The sequence below is a fragment of the Heterocephalus glaber genome, unplaced genomic scaffold, assembly GCF_053883595.1.
Source record: "Heterocephalus glaber isolate CG9 unplaced genomic scaffold, H.glaber_assembly_v1.0 deba00001831, whole genome shotgun sequence".
Lineage (NCBI taxonomy): Eukaryota > Metazoa > Chordata > Mammalia > Rodentia > Bathyergidae > Heterocephalus > Heterocephalus glaber.
Genome location: NW_028258491.1, coordinates 1,151,687 through 1,174,262, shown reverse-complemented (window position 1 = coordinate 1,174,262; position 22,576 = coordinate 1,151,687). Strand labels below are relative to the sequence as shown.

At 37.8% G+C, this 22,576-nt stretch overlaps 2 pseudogenes; one reads left to right on the top strand and one right to left on the bottom strand.

Moving 5' to 3' along the window:
* Positions 1–1,939: 1,939 nt before the first annotated feature.
* On the bottom strand, positions 1,940–3,214 carry LOC101712190 (pre-mRNA-splicing factor SPF27 pseudogene; annotated as a pseudogene).
* A 15,613-nt stretch (positions 3,215–18,827) lies between these two features.
* LOC101712892 (olfactory receptor 2T8-like) lies at positions 18,828–20,168 on the top strand (annotated as a pseudogene).
* The last annotated feature ends 2,408 nt before the right edge of the window (positions 20,169–22,576 follow it).

The window sequence follows — 22,576 nt, the reverse complement described above, 5'->3', positions numbered from 1 at the left end:
GGTAGAAAAGTGGAGACTTTACAAGAAATCTTAAAGAAATTAATGATCTCTAAACCAGCACTGCAGAAAATAATTCAGAAAATTCAAGAGAGACAAATGCGGCCCTACCAGCATCACAGTACTGATTAGCTAACGGAAGTAGTTTAATCTTGATTATTTCACCTTATTTTTGCTAAATTAAGTTTTGTATTACTCAATTTTTTTGTCTTGGTGAAGAAATTTTAATTTGAGAGTTTCATATATTTCAGTAGTTAGTATTTAACAGTGACTATCACGTCCCAACTACTATGTGAAGTCTAAAGTATGACAGTGCCCCGAAGAGGAAAGAAGGGAAACATTGGCAGTAACTGTGTTGTTCTTGCAGAAAGTTTCCTTTGAGGCTTTGCATGCTACATGCCCGAGGCAAACCATTTGCAAGGATATGAAACCTTTAGTTTTCCACAGGAAGCAGGAGGGCAACTTTAAATAGTGCCTGCACATGTGATCTATCACCTTCTGAGTCAGAGGATTTACCACTTTGGTAAATTCACATCTCAACACAGAAGATGCAGTTTCTTTCTAAATGTATAATTCTCTTTCCTTCTAAACAGAAATCCATGGCAAGGACAGTTCACAAATAAAGGAATTAGAATTTCTCACATTCTTCCTGGTGGGGTTTTACAACTGGCAATTCCATCAGAGAGATTTATTTTCAAATTACCCTTTTACATTCGTGGGATCTGGAATTTCTATATATTTCTATATATTAGTGGATAACCCCAAGTCACAGCAATACAAGACATGAATGCAGGTTCTCAGGGTGCCAGGCAACTGAAAATAGTAAGAACAAACTATAGCAGGGCACGAGGTGAAGTCCTAGTTGGAATCAGTCTGTGAAGTGTTTGGCAGTGTGAATACAGCTTGCTTTCACTGTTATTGCTATTGTCATTGATTTTATCACCTACACATATACCAGGACTCAATATAAGAATAAAATAAAAATATATTACACAGAAACAAACAACCTGATGAATATAATGGACCAGTGGTCCTCTCAAATTTAATTGAGAGGAAAAAATGAATAACTGAATGCTGTAATAATTTTATTTATTTTGGGCCATGTTTTACAAGATCTGAAATCAAGAGATTAGTTTTAATTATCCCATCTACTGAAGTTTAGAAAAGTAACACCATAATCATATTACTTTGCTCATTAGTGTATTTTTAAAATCATCCCTTTGCAAGGACATTCATTTGAATTTTATTTTTGTTTATCAATGATTCTCTTTTAATAAATCACAGTTTTTGAAACATTTTTTAAAGCATATCAGCATCCTCAGTAACTTTCATGTCCCTGAAAATAGAGCATCTCTGGAGGCCCACAGTGCTCTGCAGGCCTGGCTGGTTAATGACAGTGGGATGGACCCCAGGCTGGCAGGGGGCCAGAGCCAGAGACAGTCACAGGAGGCACTGATAGAGTGAGGTGGCCTCAGCTAGCACTGGGGCGTCCTGCTCAGCCATGGTGCATCCGGACCACACTTCTGTGGGTCCATCTGCTGGGGTCCTCGTTCTTACTCTATGTAAGTAGGTCAGAGTGAGTGATTTCCTTGTAAATCTTAACTGCAGAGAAGCACAGTTACACCCCCACTTCACACATTTTGTGAAGGAAGTCCTCTCTGTTACCCATCTCACTCTCTGAAGAGCTAAATGTGTGCCTGCGGATGCTTCTATCATTTTTACAATCTCCTGTCCACTCTGTCAGATCCTTTGCCAGGTACTATGTTATTTTTTTAGAAAGCATATTGATAGTTCAGATCAGTATCCTGAGCAAGAAATTTATAGCTTTAATGCCAAATTTTTGCAATGAGTTTGAAAGACTATCAAAAGGAAAATTACAGGCAATGTTTGAAATGTAGTGCTTACTCAAAAGGTTTTAAGGAGAGAAAGGGTCCCTATCTGTGCCTGCTCACAACACTGCAAAGAGACATGACTGATTTAGAGGAAAGAGGTTACAATTCTTCCACCATTGTAAGAAAAAGCTTTGGAAGCAGATGTATACGCAGTATATGCAGTTAAAACTCTTACAATCTGAAGTCACAAAGAAAGAGTAAGAAAATCTTTATTGAAAGCATGAAACTACATCTAACACTTCCTTAGCCATTTTTAACATGGATTCCTATTTTTAGTGACATTGGTATCTTTTTTTCCAAGTTGATAACCTTTATTTCACAAAGATTCTTGATACAATTATTATAATAATCCATACATATAGTTTCTAAGCATTTACCCACTAATGGTTTTTGTGAGAGGGTTTTGTCCTTCATGGTTCAGGGATAGTTTAGATGGCTGATATTTGTAAGAGCCCGAATTTTCTTCCTTTCTACTCAGCAAGTTAGCCTTTTCAGAAGTCTTGCCAGATGTTTTCTTTGTTTGCTTCTCCCTATTGCTGCTTAATTTGATAGATTTCATTTTCTAGTTGCACAACAGTCTGTCTAATCTCATAATTCTTACTGACCAGGGACACCTAATTTGACTCCATTTCTCTCAATTATATCCAGCTGTGAGTTGCATGTTTTTCTGCTGCCAGTTTAAATCTTGAATATGTTTCCTTAACTTCTGAAGCTCTTTCTGTGCATGTTCAATCATATGAACTAGATTTTCATTATATACTTTCCAGGCATTACATCCATGCTGTGGCATTAGCTCCAGATTCTCAATTCGTACTGCTTGGTGCTCTAATTGATCCATAGAATTGTTTACACAGTCTCGCCATGCAGTAGTCAATTTTCTGAACTGAGGAAGGAGCTGGAAGCTCATATCATTTCATACTGAGCAATTCAATTGGTTGTCGAGCAGCCAGTCTTTCAAATTCATTTCTCATTATGTCAGTTTTGAAAGTAGAATAATCCGGGGCTGTTAAGTAGCTCAGGTAGTTTTTGGTAGGTCTTATCTGCGTTTCCTTCTCTATCAGAGCCACAGCAGCTTTCTGCATGCCTGGAGCCTCATAGCCTTGATCAAAATACGGCAGCGCATCCACCACTACCTCTCCAGCCACCAACCCCAAGCCCCCCATGGCACAGAACGCACTCCCGCCTGTGTTTTGAATCTGGACAGTATCAGTCCTGTTTAAGTGGACTTTGTTATCTTTCTGTAAAGGTGAACATATTCTAAGTCATCTCCTAGTCATGACTGGGGTTTGCTTTTAGAAGGATCTGTAATATGGGGGTGAGCGGACACCCTGACAGCATGGGCTCTGCCTCCCCATGAGAGGCTGAAGTGGATAGTGTCCTTCAGAATGAGCAGCACCCATAACTCTTCAGCTGAGCACATTGTTATTCAAAGGGTTGGAACAGTTCTGGCAGCAGGGGATCACAGATTAAAGATGCTTCAAAGATTCATATTATCTTGTGGCTGAAGAAGAAATTAATTTTCATCACAATTGGCTAAAGAGCTAAGGTCTTCCATTTACTTAGTAAATAGTGCATTGGTGACCATGGAGAAGCAGATTATTACAGCAAAATACTTTTGAACAATTAATGAAAGTGTGCATTTAGCATTATAGTTTTACATTGCAGGATAAAAGCAGGAAGGTCATTATTATTTTAAGCATGTAACTCTGTACAGTAGATCAAAACGTAGTACAAAGTGCCAAGAATGTTACACCCCGTGTGCCTGCGCAGTCTGTGCAGGTCACAGCCAGGGGTCAACTGCGTCAGCTTCAGACCCCACTGTGTCTGGGTCAGTCAGAGGCGTGATCTGTGGGCCTTGATCTCCCCGCGCAGACCTTCCTCTCAGTGCTGCTCCCTGACTCTGCCTTCCAGCTTCCATGGGCTAAATACCCTTTCCTTCCCCTGTACTTCTGCACTAGCATGTGATGCTAGCTGTCCAAGAAATAAAGCTGTAAAACTGTGGCCAAATAAACTATTCCTTCTTTAATTTGCATGTCGGACATATGTATCCCTGCAATGTGAAAGTGGGCTAATGAATTGCATTTCTAGTTTCTAGGTTTTAAAATAAAAGTGTTCTGGTTTGGAAAAATAATCTTCTTGTCGCTGCCTGCTGTGCAAAATGCAAGAACCCGAGTTTGATCCCCAGTACCAAAAAAAAAAAAATCTTCTTGGATCAATCCACATCAGAAAAACTTACCTGACATTGGTAGGTTCAAACATTTCCCTATCATATAGATGTGTAGTAGTCTGTCAATCACATACCTCGTAGCTGTTATGGAACAATTCTGGTTTAATTCAGTTGCAATTACTACTATGGACATGGTGTGATAATAATATGAGCCTAAATATAAATGATGATTTAATTCAATCAGTTCCTTCTCACCAATTTAAGTGGGTTTTACATAATGGAACATGACATATATATGTTGACTATGTCTTATCAGAATTAGGATTTGTTATTCCAATTAATCAATGCTAAACATTATCATATAAACTTTGAAAATATGCAAAGCCATGAAATAATTTAATAATTATGATAAGGCAGGTTGTTAATCTCAGATGTAGGATTTGGAAAAGGTTTCAACTTTTTCACCCAGCTAATTTTCTAGGAACCTGGGCTTCACATGGGGCACTGAAACATGGAATCCTGTCTCATTGCTTTCCGCTGAGAGCAGCTCCTCTGTTTGAAATCATGGACCATGGGAATACCACCTCAGATTTCATTCTCCTAGGCCTCTTTTACCACACCACAGCCCACCGGATTCTCTTTGGAGTTCTCCTAGCAGTATGGTCACCTCCCTCCTTGGGAATGGCCTCATGGTTCTCCTGATTCACCAGGACCTCAGCTGCACATGCCCATGATTGAGCTGGGTTTGTTGGTGCACACCTTTGATCTCAGCACTCTGGGATGCTGGAAGTGAATTTTTGAAAATTCCTAGCGGAAAAAAGTACCATAGCCTACCTTCAACCATTAGATTTTGTTCCAAGGTGCTATTGCATGCCTGTAATTGAAGTTAATACCAGACTCTATAATTTAATAACATTTTTGTCTTAACTATGTGTAACTATATGTAACTATTAAACACAGTGACCATAATATTTTCAGCTTGAGGTGCCACAGAAAGAGCAACACAAATTTATTTTTCTTCTGAATTTCACAGATGCATTTTGTCTTATTGTAGAAACTAGGAACCTCGGTATACATTTTTTCCTCATATATTTGAGTACTTCCCTATTTTACTATAAGGTAAGGACTTTAGAGTTTCTTTCTGATGCACATGGATTACCAGCATACGTACCTTGGCACTGGGAGCCACTGTTAAGTAAAATAAAGTTTACTTGAATATAAGCCCTGAGGCAGAGAGACAATGGGGTAAAATGGAGCCAGTTGGTCAATATGTGCCATGTGGGGTTTGTGCTTTATGTGGAGTTGCTGGTTAAGGAAAAGGATCCATGCTCTGGTCAGGACAGAGCCAAACCGATCAGATCCGATTATGCTACTTGTTTGGGGCTGTCGTTGACTGCAGACAACTGAAACTACAAGAAGGAAAACCACAAATGAGGGAAAGTATTTATTGCAACTTCTGTGTCTACATTTGAGATTTGTTTTTCTGCAATCTTCTATCTTTTGATTTTAGATGAACTTGCATATTTTATGTTTATTTACTAAGCTGTTATCACTGACATAAATCATAATTTTTTTAAAAATTGCAAATTACAAATTCTTAGTGAAATATTTCTATAGCCATATGCCACAATCCACTCTTACTCAGAGTAAATTAACTGCTCAAGGAACCTGAGGAATCACTGTTAGGTTTGCTTTCCACTGAGGTATAATTCCGAATGAGCAGAAAGTTCACATCCCAGGCTTTCTTCCTCCTAATTTCAACAAGAACCTGAACTTGTTACTTACACCTGTTGTCAAGCATCCATGCTGACAGAAAGCCCCTGTGTCCTTCCTCAGGAAGTGCTGCTGCTCTGGATTTTATTCCCATTCTTTGCTTTGTCCTATTCCCATGTCTCACATCTGTGGACATGTCTGACATCTTACTCTCTCATCTCAGTGTGTTTGTCAAGATCCCACTACATTTTTACATTCATCAGAGGTTTTCTCCTTTAAGTAGTCAGTAACAGTCTATCACCTGAAATACCTCCATGTGTGTACCCATTATTTTCTTGATGGAACTCTTAACTTTTAGTTTGAATGTGCTACATTTAAAGTTCTTTTCTGGGATCATATGTTTGCATCTCTTTGTGGATCATTGAGGAACTTTATATCAATTGGTTTTTTTAAGGTGCCTGTTTAATCTCACATTTGTACCAGCAATGTGATAAAGTTCACTTGCTCCAGATATTATAAAGCTTTGTTATTTTTGGTAATTCTGGTGAGTGTAATAATACCTTTTGTTTTAGTTTGTCTCCTTGATGGCTGAATATTTTTGTAGTAGTTTATTGACTGATTGTGAAGCTTTTTTGTTAAATATCTGTCTTATTTTTGAAAAAAAAAAACATTGCTATGCCTACAGCAGAGACAAGTTGATTGTGCATTCATACGAAATATATGAAATTCATCTGGCTATTTTGGATTTCTGAAATAAAGTGTAATTGGATTATTTGTTATTATGTTGTTTCATTCAATACCTTAAAATTAACTATTTTAATTACTTGTATATTTGCATAATACATCTCTCTCACTTCTTACATTTTAATTGAAATGCTAGCTTTGAATGAATTATGCATTATAACAATATTTCCATATATCTTGATAAAATTATTCCATAAAAAATGTGGAACATTTTCTAGAAAGATCTTTGTGTTGATACATAAATTGCAGGTGAGGAAGAATAAAGAATTGGTATTGTAAATGGATATCCAGTTGTTCAAAATGTATTTCCCATCTTTTGCTGTAGGGGAGTTTAAACTTAACGATGATTTTCAGGGAAGAAATTTGATACATTTAAATAAGCCATCTGAGGGGCTGTGGCTCAGTGTTCAGTCTTTGTCTACCATGCCAGGGTGGGGGTTCAATTCCAATCACCAAGATAAACAAGCACAAATGAAGCAAAAATAAAGTTGTCAATTTTACAAAGAAGTATGTATAAATATGCACCCTACATACCCACAATGCTCTTATATTATTAATAATATTTGAATGATATTTAATATTTGAACAATAAATAATATTAATAAACCATAGTAAATTTAATGTTTAATAATATTGGAATAATATCTAATCTTATGAATAATGTAAGAGCATTATGGGTAAGTATAAGTACATATTTGTAAATATATGCCTATGTACTTGTGTTTGCATATATGTATATACATTATTTTTGTGTTTGTATGTAGATGTGCTCTTAAAAATGCAAAACTACAATAAAAACTGATCTTTAAGGAAAAATGTTAAAATAGCATACTTTTAGAGATTAGTATTTCATTTCTTTGATTTTGTTACATTTTCCTTTATCTGAATTCCTTCCCTGTGTTCTTTCCCCATCTCACATGATGTAAGCAGCAGGAGTCCAGACCTGACGCTGACAGGAGGCACGGACCAGAACCAGGCCCGTGGTCTTGCAGTCAATCTGGAAATGACCTAGGACACCACAGGGAGGTGAGTGGGGGAATCTGTCCCAGCCCTAGTGTCCTGCTCCAGAGCGGCTCGTGGGCCTCATCGTGTCACTGCATGTTATGTCTGGCACATTCCCATGGAGACAGGTGTACCTCTAGGAAAGGGTGTGCATTAGGTATCCTGCTCTACATTCTCTAAGAAACACAAGTGGATTAGTTTGTCCCTAACCCAGGCAGAGTATAAATCATGTAGCACACTTAAAACAGCTTTGGGCTCAGCATTTCTTTTGTGGCTGCATTTTGCTTCTTATTTCACCTTCCTCTTCCTTTTTGAATTTTTACCACATCCTTATAAGGTGGGTTCAGTGTCAAATATCAGTTTTGAAAAATGGAGTCACGATTATTGTAGAAAACATTCAGTGTCCACCTTCCAGTGACACTGACCAGGCATCTGACTTTAAAAATCTTGCGTTTAGCAAAGGGAGAGTTGGAGGTGGTAAGAATGAGTGCCTGTGAAGAGGCACAGCAGAGGGAACTGACTGCTTGTCTCCCTCTAAATGAAAAGGATTTAGTCAAATGTCCCTGCATCAAATACAGGAGATGGAGGTTTGTGGGAAAGCAGGGAATGCCACTGATGCATGAGCTCTGACCCAGGACTTTTTTACAGTAGAGACCAGCCAGGTGCCCTTGGTTTGTGGCCTCACATCTGGGGGTCCCACAGTGTAGTTCCATAAATCAATCAACTAGTAAGTGTAAGATGGCAATACATGTAAGATGTTGAAAATCGAGCCTGACTTTTAAAAATACTAAAACATTATTTAAATACTTTATCAATTATGAAGAAGACAGATTACCCAAATTGCTTTCACTCATCTGTTTAAGTATTCCTTTGATTTTGTGATTATTAAGTTGATTTAACAACTGATCAAAAATCCGTTTACACAAAATCATTTAGATATTCTGAATCCATCTCTTTATTTTTCCCATTGTAGTAGGATGTCTATGGGGCATATAGAATTATTTGTGGCCCCCTCAAACACCCAAAAGTCTCCCCAAGCTTGCTGTAAAGGACGTCCACCAAGTATCCTCCTAGAACACTTTTTAGTTATTTTTAAAATTTTTAAATGATCTTTTTATACTAGAAGCACAGTTTTGTGACACATAATGGATATATTCACACTGGAGAGTTGGGACATGCACACATTCCATTTCATTTCATTTTACTGCCCCTTCCTTGCCCTTCTCTCCCCAATCCTTCTATCTCTAGATCCTCTTCTCATTTGCAAAAGGTCTATCTCCTGGTTTCCCATTATCTCCCTTTGATTTTGCTCTTTAAGGTTTTGGTTTACTCATCTAAGAGAAACCATGTTATATTTGAGCTTCAGTATCTGGATTATTTCACTAAACATTATAATCTCAAGATGTGTTAAAATTCATCTTGAAATTCAGCCTTCATAGGCGCAGCATTTTCCCAGCACCCCTGCTGAGGAGTCTATCTTTGGTGCAGTGTGTGTTTCTGACCACTTTGTCAAAGATCGAATAGCTCAATATCCCTGGGACTGTTTCTGCATCCTCTGTTCTATTGCACTGATCTGATTGATTCACATCAATCTGTGCAAATACTATGCTGTTTTCATCAATGAAGCTTTGTAAGATAAATTGCAGTCTGGGATTGTGATGCCTCCTGCCTTGATTTTACTGATCAAGATTTCTTTTGTTGTTCTGGGATTCTTCAGGTTCTTAATGAATTTCAGGATGGTTTTTTCTAGTTCTATGAGAAATGCTGTTGAAATTTGACAGGCATTACAATAAATCTATATATCCACTTTGGGAATACAATCATTTTGATAATATTTTTCTGGCCCTCTAAGAACAGGAAATATCTTTCTATTTTCTGATGTGTTCTTCAATCTCCTTTCTCATGGTATTGTAGTTTTTATGATAAAGTTCCTAGGGCCATTTTTTGTTTCATTTCTAAGTATTTACTTTTTATTATTGCTATTGTGAATGGTATTGTTTTATTAATATCTGTCTCAGTGGACTCATTATTAGTTTACAGAAACATTATTATTTTTTTTTCGTACAGGGGATCAAACTCAGGTCCTTGTGCTTGCACAACAGGAGGTGAAACCACTGAGCTAAATCCCTGGCCCCCATTATTGATTTTTGAGTGTTGATTTTCTATCCTGCTACCTTCCTGAAACAGTTTACTAGTTGCAGAAGCCTTTTGATGGAATATTTTGAGTCTTCTATTTAAAGCATCATGGCCTATGGAAATAACATTAATTTTACATCTTTTTTTCTATTGCATATTTTTTACTTCTTATTCTTGATGTATTGCCCAGGCTAATATTTCCCTTACTCTATTAAACAAGAGTGAAGATAGTGTACATGGTTTTTTTTTTCCTGATTTTAAAGGAAAAGTTTTCTGTTTAATGCCATTTAATATGTTTGGAGTAGTTTTATCATATATGGCTTTTATCAGATTGAGATATAGTTCTTCTAAACATTATCATAAAAATATGTTTATGTCAAAGGATTTTTGGAATTATTCAGGTGATCATATGATTTTTGTCATTGCTTCTATTTACATGATATTGTACATTTATTTGTTTATGTTGAACTATCCTTGTATTGTGGGACGAAACTTCCTAGGTCATGTTGTACAATCTTGTTAATGATCTATTGCATTCTTTTTGCTAGTATCTCTTTGAAGATCTCTGCATCTACGTTCATTAAAATGATTGGCCTTTTGTCTATTTGTTTGTTTTTGTACTTGAATTCATGTCTACTTATGGAATCAAGATAATGCTAGTTTCCAGGAATTAGATTGGCAGTGCTACTTTCATTTCTATTTTATTAAATAATTTGAAGATTATTGGCATTAGATCATCCCTGATGTACTTGCAGAATTCAGTGGTGAATCCATTGGGTCCTAGGTATTTCTTACTTGGTAGGTTTTTATTACAGCCTCAATTTCATTTTCTGTCACTGGATTATTCAGGGGTTTTATAACATCTTGGTTTAGTTTTTGGCCATTCATTTGTATCTAGGAATCTATCTATTCCTTGTATTCTTGAATTTATTGGAGGAGAGATTTTAAAATACTTACCAATAACCTGAATTTCCATGGTGTCTGTTGTTGTTGCTCCTTTTTTTCATTTCTAATTCCATTGATATGTATCTTTACTTTCTTTCTTTTTGGGGGGTGAGATTGTGAAGTGTTTGTCTATTTTTTGATCTTTTGAAGAATCAGATCTTTATTCTTTATACTGTTCTTTTAATCTCAATTTTATTAATTTGTGCTCTGATCTTTGTAATTTCCTTCCTTTTACCATCTTTAGATTTGGATAGTTCTTGTTTTCTTAGGACCCCAAGATGCATTATTAGGTTACATTTTTTTGTCTCTATTTTTCTGATGTGGGCATTCACAGTTATTAACTTCCCTCTTAAAACTGCATTTATTGTGTCCCAAACATTTTGGAATATTCTACTGGCATTATTTTTTGAATATAGACTATGTCCAATTTCTTCAGTGGCCTATTAATTATTCAATAGTGTATTATTATTCTTCATGTGTGTGTATAATTTCTTTGGGTTTCATTGAGTGTAGTTTCATTGCACAATTGGATGTATGATATAATTTTTATTACTTTGTATTTATTCATGTAAACTTTATGGCCTAGTATATAGTCTCTTTTTTGTAAAGTTCCATGTGATGCTGAGAAGAATGTGTATTATATTGTTTTGGGGTGTAAAACTCTAGGTATATATTAAGTCTATGTGTTTGTTTGTTCAACTCTGATATTTCTTTTTGGTTTTTGATTTTTGTTTTTGTTTTTGTCCGGATGACCTATTTGTGATAGTAGGGTATTGAGGGCCCCCACTATAATTTTGTTGAAATTTATCTAATCTTTTACAACCAGTAGTGTTTGTTTTATGAAGTTGTATGTGTTGATGCTCTGTGCATAGATATTTACAATAGTTATAATGTTCTCTTGAGTTGTTCCCTTAACCAATAAATGTTAACCTTCTTTGATCCTTCTAATTAGTGTTGGCTTAAAGTCTGCTGAGTCTTAAAATAGGAGATCTGGTTCTATGTGTATTCAGGGTCGCTTTTCATGGAATATTGTTTTCCATGTTTTCATTTTTATTGTATGTATTTCTTTTTGGATTAAATATATTTCATATATATATATATATATATATAATACCACTGGGATTTGTTTTTTAATTGAATCTAATGATCAGTGTCTTTGACTGAGAAAATGTGCCCATTCACAATGAAAGTTATTATCAAATGTTATTGGCTTATTCCTGTCATTGTATTTTTTTCCTGTCACTGTTTTCTTTTATTTTTTCCCTTCTTCATAATTGCTCTTCTTCCCTGGTATATTCATTCCATTAGACTTTTGGGCACTTTTTGCTACATTGTTTCCTTCCAACATACCCATGAAAATTTTCTGTAGTGCTGTTTTTATGCTCATGAATTTCTTGAGGTGCTTTCCTTTACCAATTTTGAAAGATTTACAAGATATATTAGTCTGGGTTAATATTTATTTTCTTTTAGTGCTTAGAACACTTTGCTCCAAGTTCTCCTGCTCTTTTTGGTTTGTGGTGAGAAGTCTGCTGTAATTTTTATGGGTTTACCCCATAAGTAATTTGCTGCTTTTGTCTAATAACTTTTAACATTCTCTCCTTGTTTGGGACTTCGGGGATTTTGACTATGATGTCAAAGGAGTAAGATTTGGAGAAAATAAAAGATGAGAAAATGAAAAGTGTGAGATAAATAATTCTATTAGAGAGTAAGAGAAAATTAATAGAATTTTATAAATATAACAGAAAAGAATAAACAAGAATAACAAAGGAGAAAAACAGAACAAGATAAAGAGGAAGAAAAAATAAAAAGAAAAATTTCTCCCAACTCCCCAAAAAATAAATAAATAAGTGTATAAATTCAGTAAAAGAGAAATGGATCTTAACATTTTCCTTTTTTAAACTAGTGGTTTCTTTCTCAGATCTACAATATTGAAACCCACCAAGTGTGGGAGAGGGACAATGATTCACTACTCAAATGTGTTCTGTTTTGGTGTGTGAATGCTGAATCCTGTCCCCACCTTTCCTGCTCTGTGTGGTTGGTCAGTGACAGATGCCCTTATGTTATATTCACTCTTGCTACTCCAAGTCTCTTGTTCCTTTATGAATCTCAACTCATGGCCTTCTCCACCTAGCTTTGCTGCCTGAAAACCAAGGTATATTCCTATTTACATTGGTAGATGGGGAAATAAAATCAACCACTGAGTTCCTGGCTGGACATAGACAGTATAGGGTGGGTGTGTCAAGTAGTTCACTGAACTTTCAGACCCAGGGCTTTCTGAAAGTCACACGCTACTGGCTTGGCTTCTCCACTCATGATATGACTACTGAGTCATTCCCTGCCTCAGTTTAAACTTCACAGTGGGTCTGTGCCTCCTGACTGTCTCTGTGACTGTCCAACCACTCCTCCTGACTGTCTCTGTGACTGTCTCCCACCCAGTCTCTGTGTTAGGGTGATTCCAGGAAAACTGAAGTGAAGTTGTTCTTTAGTTATTTTGTAGCTTGATCTTAAGCAATTAAACTCCTTCCCACAATGGATCCTGATTAAACACATTCAAGTATGGTGGGTACTGCACATTGGATTTCTTCTCCAGCTCTAGCAGTCTGGATGGAGGGAGTCACTTTCAGAGGAAAGCCTCCCACTGTTTTTTTAGTTTCCAGTACCTGTGAGCTATTTCTTGCCCAGGTTTGCTCCTTGAGCATTGTGACCCTCTCTCCAGGCTTCCTTTGTGTCAGAGGAGATGGCCTCTTCCCTGGGATCAGAGGCCGCTTTCCCAACTACTCTGTTCTTTTCTCTGTGTTGTGGTCCATTTCTCTAGCTCCTCTGTAGCTCCTAGTCTTTCTGTCAGTTCCCTCACAATTCCAGTAGATCTACTTCTTTTTCTCCTCACCAAGTTTTTTTTTTTTTTAATGCCTTGTCTTGATTCCCAGAGTGGCTCTATTTTGCCTCTTGTCTTTACTCTGCTGCTGTAATCTCCCCATTTTCAAAATTTACTTTTTTCAGCATATCATGGAGTGCCTCCCTAGTCTTTTTCTCTCTTCTCACACATTTTGAGATTTAATTCTTGGAATAACTTTCACTGTAAGTAATTTTTAAAATTAACTGCACACTTCCTATATATAAAAGATTATTAATATTTAACTGGGAATTTTCATAATAATTTAATGTAGATTTTTAAATGGAAACAATATTAAACTAAAAAATTATAGGAAACTTTGGTCTTTCTTATGCTTTTGTGCTGTTTGTTACTCTGCAGTAAACAAAATAATGTTCCTTGGTGTACAATAATGTGAGGAAACATTTTGTGGAATGAACAAAATACTCATCTTTGTGAATAATTTTTTAGATGTTAGAAATTAAAACACACCTGTCATTTTCTTATGAAATGTGTATGTTTTCTTACTTAAATCATGTGTCACTTGAACTAGAGCTTTTCTTCTTGTGCTAATATTCAAAGCCTGGCCTTGAACCCAGGGCCCAAGAGCTCTAGTGTGGGGCAATGCTATCAATCACTAAAGGAAACACCTCATTCTTGAGCAGTTTGTCTTTTTCTTTGCTAAATTTAATTTTGCATCATTTCATATTTCTTATTTCAGTAAGGAGATTTTAGCATAAATGTTCCCTTGTTTTACTAGTTATGATTTAGCAATGACCATCAATGTTCTTATTCATATGTGGAATTTAAAGCAGGGCCATGCTCAGAACAGGAGAGGATAAATTTCTGTTTTATATAATTGTGCAATTCTTCCAGAAAGTTTCATCTGAAACTCTGTGTACTATCTAAGATATACTATTTCAACTTGTTGAGAGCCTTGATTTTTTCAAAGAAAGCAAAACAACTTGACTTTAAATGTAGACTGCATTTATTATCCATCACCTTGGAATCTGAATAGGACTTGCCACTTTGATGAATTCACCATTGAAGAACAAAAATGTAAGTAAAAACCTATCATGTGCATTCCTTGTGAACAAAAATAAATGGCAATTACAGCTCAACAAATCAAGCAATTAAGACATCTCACATTTTTCACTGGTGTGGTTTGAATTTCCCACCCTCTGTTCTGTGAAGAGAGTTATCTTCAAAGTACTCTTTTACACTCATGGAACCTGGCATTTTTATATGCTAAGAGATGAGCCCACTTCACAGAAGTTGTAACATATATCCCAGTTTCCAAAAATGTCTGGTAACAGAAAACATTATGAACACACAAAACATTAGGAACATCATGGAATGTAGCCCTATACAGAACCAAACTGGGAGGCGTCTGGCAATAGGAATACAATCTGCTTTTCCTGTTTCTGACTTATCATTGAGCTGGCACAGGCATGTGTGAGCATACAATGTAAGAATAAAGAGAAAATATTTTACATAGGTGAAAAACCCCTCAAACATATAAATAAGGCAGTTTTGATAGTCTGAAATTTAAGAAAAATAAAGTCGAATGCTCCTATATACTTCATTTTACTTTATTGCCAGTTTTCACAAAAGCTGAAATCAACAGCATGGTGTTTAACCTTGCCTTCTTTTGAAGGTTAGAAAAGTAATGCCAGAATCATTTCTTGGCTCATTAGTGAATCTTTAAAATCACAATCCTTGTATGAGGACATTATTTTCACTTTATTTTGCTTCTAAATGATGTTGTATTATTTTACTGTATCATGGGTTTCTGAAGCATGTACAAAATACAACAATATCCTGTGAACCATAAAAATGTCTCAAACATCAAACATCTCTGGAGCCCGAAGTGCTGCACCTCTGAAGATCTGAGTTGTTAATGAGAGGATGAGGTTGCCAAGGCCTGCAGGGGGCCAGAGCCCAAACAGTCACTCTAGGAACTGATCAAATGGGATGGCCTCAGCGAGTAGAGAGCATCCTCCACAGACACGGTGCAGAGGGACCATGCTTCTGTGGGTTCACCTGCTGGGGTCACCATCCTTACTGCAGGTAAGCAGGTCACACCATCCTCTTAACACTTAGCTACTTGCTTCTGAGCCTTGAACTCCAGAGAGTCACAGTTACACCACTTACTCCACACATTTGACAGGGAGCATCCTCTCTGGCTCCCATCTCACCCTCTGAAGAGTCACATGTGAGCTGGCTGAGGCTCCCAGCAGGCCCATTCTTAGGATCTTCTGTCAGTACTGTCAAATAAATGACCTACATATTGCTATGTTATCTTTATAGAGCGTACTGACTATTCATCTCAGTATCAGAGGTGAGAAACTCACAGTTCAGATGCACAGCTTTGGCAATGAGTTTGGAAGAACTCTGAAAGCTAAATTACGGAAACTGTTCTATACTCAGAGATCACTGAAAAGGTTTTTATGCGACGAAAGGAAGGGACCTCTCTGTGCCTCTTCACACTGCAGAGACATGACTGTGATTTAGAGGAACCGTGATAACATTTTTTCACCATTGTAAGAACATATTTGGAAGCAGAAGATATAGAGACCTCCTACATTTTGAAGACATTGAGAAGAACAAAAAAATCACTATTTTTAGGACAAGAATTTCTTGTAAAAATCCAGATTACTTTTAAGTTTGAATTGCTTCTTTTAGTAACATTTAGTACTTTATATACATGATGGATTAATTCCCATTGATAATTCTGACTGCATTTTGAATTCAGCGTAAATTTGTAAAGGAATTATATGAAACAATCATATTTATGCAGATTTACAAAGTTTTCACAATGTCTATTTCATTTTAAGAGTAAAAAGGCAGTAACTTTCATTTTAATTTCAAACCAAATAAGCATAGATCTTTAAAAATACGTTTCTAATACCCTTTTCATTTATTGATGCATTTAATTGACTTTTCCATTAAGTAATCAAAATGCTATATTATTATCAATCAAAAACTAAAATCATAATGTGAAATCCCAGTTCTACATTTATTTTACCTTAAAAAGCATACAATTATCACTCATCTCAATTGATAAATTAAGACTATTTCACATTTTCAAATCACTGAAAACCAAGTAGAAGCCACATCATGAGAATGTAGGATTCTTACCTGATAATCCTGATGGTTGTTCCATTTCTTTCCTGAAAACACACAGAGCTCCCTTGCATGACTCAGCAGAGGACACCCTGAAGGATTATTCCTGTGCTGTCTCAGGGCCTCACCCAGAGGGAGCTCAGCTTCTGTCATAGTGCTCAGTCCTGCCAAGGTGCACAGTGCAGTGGAGCAGCAGGAACCTCACAGCTGGGCGAATGAACAAACTAGGTGTGAGCTAGAAGGGGAGCGAGTGACCACAGAGGAAGAACACAGTGACACCGAGAGGGCACTGATGACCTTGAGGACATCCTGATCAGTGCATGGAGAAGAAACTCACACTTGCACATGCACACACCAATACAAACACATTCCACATGTGAGTGACCTGGCGTAACTCAGTGTGTGCTGGAGAACAATAGTGGTTTCTGGCAGCAGAGGGAGATTTTCACCTCAGTTCCTATAGAGCTTCAGTTGGGAGAAATGCAGGGACTTTCAGACCTGGACACCAGTGACAGTCGAACTGAAATGTGAATGTACTTACTAGGACTATATCAAGATGCACTCCATTTGAGTAGCATGAAAGGGAATTTAAGAAGTGTTCTGAGAAGTCCCTGGTCACTAAATTACTGATGACTTCTGGCCAGGTCAGACTGAAAGTCGTGAGGCAACGGGGGAGGCTGGAAGAGGAATAAGAGACAGCGGGCTGAGCTCCCGCCCAGTGTGGCCCTGCTGGGCAGAGCAAGGCTCCAGGAGCCTACCCAAGTGGAGTGTGCATGAGGGATGCTGGTGTGCAGGTCCCAGATTTAGCAGAGGGAGTGTGCGGTTGAGGAGGGTGACACATCAATGTTGCAACAGGCTCAGGTGCTCAGTGCAAGCCGGAGGCTCAGCAATGCTCTGGGCCAGGGCAACATGGTTTCCATCAGGATTGGTTCTTGGTGTTGGAAGGATAGGTAATGTGTGGGTGTAGGAAAGGCCCCGGATGCCATGGACACCTCCTGCCATGGAAGGGGAGAATCAGAAAGTAACCTTGGGAGGGAATTACTGTCCACATCTCTGCAGCCCTTGACAGTTTTATTGAGCAGGTTAGAGCAGGTGTGGCAGAAGTGGATCAAAGATAGGAATGGGTTTAGAGATTTAGATCCTCTTGAGAATGATCGAGGTATTGACGGAGCTTCCCTGGTGGATAAAGTACTAAGGTCTCCCAAGTTCCTACTAAGTTGGGCATTTGTGTGAGAGAAGAGCAACAGATCATTACAGAAAAATACTTTTGAATGATTAAGAAGTGATTAAGAAAGCATTTGTAGTTGTAACCTGCAGAAAAAAGCAATGTCATTTTAATTTAAGTACATCACTCTGTATAGTGGAACTAAATGTATTCTCACTCCCCACAGCTATGCTTCACTGGGCAGAGCCTGTGAGTATTGGGCTGGGCTGTCCCCTTGGTTGGCTGTGGAACCTGCTCAGGGAGTGGTAAAGCCCACGGCTAGGTGTGTTTCGGTTGTTGTGGAGACAGTTCATGTTCTCTGCTCCTTCCTAGCAGTTGCTTCTCCCAACTCTGCTTTCCAGCCACCAAGGACTAAGCAGTTTTTCTCAGTCCCACAATTCCAGCATGGTGCTTCAGCCCTGGAGTCCGCAGTCCATGATCCATACCTCTCCAGTGTGAGGCAACTGAACCATTTCCTCCTGCAGGTTGTGGCTGTCAGGTGTTTAGGCTCAGCTTGCACACATCATCTAATGCATTGTCCTTCTCGTTTCTATGTCTGAGAGTGTTCACTCATCTTCTTTGGAATGAAAAAAGGCTTGCAGTGTTAATCAGTGTCAGGGAAGATAACTTAAGATTTTTAGCTTAAACCTTTGAATATGTTCTAGATATCTAAGTTTCATTGTGATGTATGTAGCATCGACATAACTAAAATATTGAGTTGATTCTCCTTCTAAGATTATTAACAATTAATAATACAATGCAATCCAAAATGTAAAAGACAAAATGTTTGAATACTTTCCTCCTCAGGCACTTTTGTAAGTGTCAAGTAATGTTAATAGCAAATTATCAAAATATGAATTTGTTATATTAGTTAATCAATACTCAACCTATGAGCTGTTTGTTACCTAAAATTTGGAAATATAAGAACAGTTTTCAGGTAATTTAGTATACAGTTTAAAGAGTTTTGCCAGTGTCAGATGAAGCATTTAAAATAGATTTCATTTTGTAAAACCACATTTTTCTAGGAACCTGTGCTTCACATGCAGTGTTGAAATGTGGGAGCCTCCCTCATCTCTTTCCACTGAGAGCAGCTCCTCTGTTTGAAGTCATGGACCATGGGAACATCACCTCAGATTTCATCCTCCTAGGCCTCTTCTTCACACCACAGCCCACCAGATTCTCTTTGGAGTAATTGTAGCAGTTATGGTCACCTCCCTCCTTGGCAATGGCCTCATGGTTCTCCTGATTCATCAGGACCCCAGCTACACATGCCCATGTACTTCCTGCTGAGCAAGCTCTCCCTCATGGACATGGTGCTCATCTCCACAATCTGCTCAAGATGGTGGCTGACTACCTGACTGGAAACAAGTCCATCTTCCCAGTGGGCTGTGGGCTGCAGATCTTCTTCATCCAGACAACTGGAGGTGGAGAGTGCTTCCTACTAGCAACCATGTCCTGTGACTGCTATGTGGCTGTATGCCACCTGCTGAGGTATGCCACCCTCCTGAGCCGGCAATTGTGTCTGAGAATGACTTTGGGCTCTGGCTCCTGGGGGCAGCTGATGGCCTCATGCAGGCTGCTGCTTCCCTGAGCTTCCCCTTCTGTAACACACATGATATCGTCATTTCTTCTGTGAGGCCCCTACGCTGGTGCGCTTGGCCTGCAGCAACACCTCTGCCTTTGAGTATGGCATGTACATCTGCTGTGTGCTGGTGCTCCTCATTCCCTTGTCCCTCATCCTGATGTTCTATAGCCTCATCTTCCCTGCTGTACTGCACATGCTGTACATGCACAGAATCCCACAAGAAGACCTTGCCACCTGCTCTTCCCATTTGGCCATGGTGGGACTCTATTATGGTGTTGCCATTTTTATCTACATGAGACCCAAATCCTATAGGTCAGCTAAACATAATAAGGTGTTGTCTGCAGTTTATATGATTTTCACCCCTATGCTGAACCCCAAGATCTACAGTCTGAGGAACAACGGGGTTAATGGAGCCCTGAGGAAGTGTCTGACCTGGTGTGCTGTCTTAAGAAATGACTGATGATGTGTTTATTTGTTAAAATATCGAACTGCATAAAGCATGTGTTTGTTTTTTTTTACATAGAAAGCACTTAATTATACATATGTATATATACAAATACACACACTTACATGCATGTATCTGTTTTTTGATGTTTGCTTTCCAGTTTGGAGGAATCTGTTGGGTTTGGATTTATTTACTGTGGTTTCACTACCATATCAACTCCTGGTTTGGTAAAACTATTCATCATAAATCTGATATAAATTTTTATGCAACTACCCATGATATATTTCTGTTAAAAATTAAGTAAATATTAGAGGAATTTGAGGATTAATTATTGTCACTTCATAAATGAAGGTATAATTTGCACACAGTTGAATGGCCATATGTGTTTTTCATTCTAACCATTTCAATGAGTGCCTGCACTTGGAACACACACACACACACACACACACACACACACACACACATATACAGAGCATCAGGGACAACTTCCACCTCTTCAGAGTGGTCTTCCAATATTTTGCCAGTGAAAACCCACACCCAACACACGGCCACTGTCTGACTTCCATCCACGTTCTTCAGTTTGGCCCTTCTAAAATTTCATAGTAATGCAATCCAACAGTAGATCTTTCTTGTATGTTGATTTTTTTCTTCCATAAGGATTATAAGTTTAAAATATAGCCCACATTTTCCTGTCAGCAGTTTGCACTTTTTTGTTCTTTGCAGTATTTCCTGTGTTAGTATGCAGTATTACTGTTTGTGAGCCCATTATTTTGCTGAAGGACACCTGTACTGCCTTTGGTTTGAAACTTTTATGACTAATCCTCCTATAAAACTCTCTTATGTGATGCATGTATTGCTTTTGGTGCCTATATGATGAACTTTTTGTAAAACATTTTGCAAGTGTTTGTCTAATTTTAGACTCTGGCCAGGAGTGAACACAAATTCCAATTGTTCCAAATATTAGCAAACTCTTCATTTAAGCCAATTTAAATTAAATTAAAACTTATGTTGCTTTCAATTTGAATTTTTCCGAGTAAATTATTAATCGCTTAAAAATTACCTTACTGCATATTTGTATGTATTCTTCTGTGAAGTATTTTGATTTTTAAAAATGGAATCTATAGATGCTTCAAAAGCAAATGCAACTATTGACTCAATAATAGAAAATATATGACTTTAATAAGACTATTAATGTTTATTCCAATGCAGGTATATTTTTGGTTACTTCTCATGATTATGTACTTCCCGACATATCTGTTGTCATTCACTGTGCTAACTTTAGTTATTTTAACTAATGTGATGATGTATGAAATGTCTCTCCCAACTTCTCCATTCAGCTCGAGAGTATCAGTGTTTGCATCGTAGCTACGATTTATAAAACATAATGGCATTGCATTGGGAAATTGTAGGGAGCAGGGGAAGGGGACGTTACCAGAACCTCTGCAGTGAGTCCTAGTCTCCTGTGAGCCACAGCAGCACAGGGTGAATTACAGGAAATGTAGACAAATGAGACTGAGAAGAAGCTGAGCTTTGGGTCTGATCAGTGCTGCTCTGGGCGGCAAAGACAAAGCCCCCAGCTTACCACACCTTTTATTCAGTACCTCGTAACAAATGACTTGCAGAGAATTCAGTACATCAGGAGAAACAAAAGTAACAAATGACTTGCAGAGAGTTCAATAGTTCACATTGAGATAAACAAGGTGTAAGGGAAGGCTTGCAGAGAGTTCAGTACATCTCGGGCAAACAAGGTGTTAACAGTCCAAGAACAACGAGGAACTGAGCAGATGTTTGTTCTCCCAGGATGTTTCTTGTCCTGGAGAATCACAGCATCACTGGATCACTGAAGTCTCAGTTGTGACTGGAGGCCAAACTGGAGTTATTCTGTAGCTGGACTGTAGGCAAGAGAACTAGGCTAACCAAATGATTTTTCCCTAGAATTATGTAGCATTGCTCCCAACAGGAAATGATGCCCCTGAATATTTGAAAGCTTATCATATAAGAGGGATTTTTGGCTGAAATATGAAATGATTTAAAAGAAGGAAAATAGAGGCTCAGATGTTCAGAAAACATTTCTTATCTTTTGTTAGTAAATGATTGAAAAATTATAATAATTTTTAAGCAATAAATGACATGTAAGGGACTGTTGATTTTACAAAGGAAATAATTATGACTATATGTTTGTTTTATATCTTTCATAAATGTTTATATCTTTCATAAATATTAACATTCTAAGGAAAAAGCAAATGAATTAAAAATATCATATTTGGAGATAAATTGTTTCATTCATTTACTTCAACTATATTTGAAGCTTCTCTGGGCCCTGTTTCCCAAGGTTTCCCTTTCTTCACAACATTTCTGGGGAACTGTTCCCGCTCTCCTGTGATATAAAATGTAGAAGAGTCTGGAGGAGAGACTGTCAGGAAGCACAGATAGGAGACAGTGCTGCAGTCCTCAGTTATTTTGGAAATGCAGCTGAGTCTCACTACCATGTGACTCTGGCAGGGGCTTATCCTTACTCTCCCAAACAGTCCATTCCTACATGCAGGATATTTTAATGTCAGGCACCTGGTCCATGTCAGAGGGAGGTGGACAATGAATGGTTTCTAGACATGCTTTTAATTATTATGAAAATTGGTCACCATCCTGACCCAGTAGCTTTTGTACCAATGTCTGGTTGGAAGGGTGACAGCATCCTGGAGCCAAGTGCTAAGATGCCTTGTTTCAAGGGGCAGAAGGTCACTAACAAAG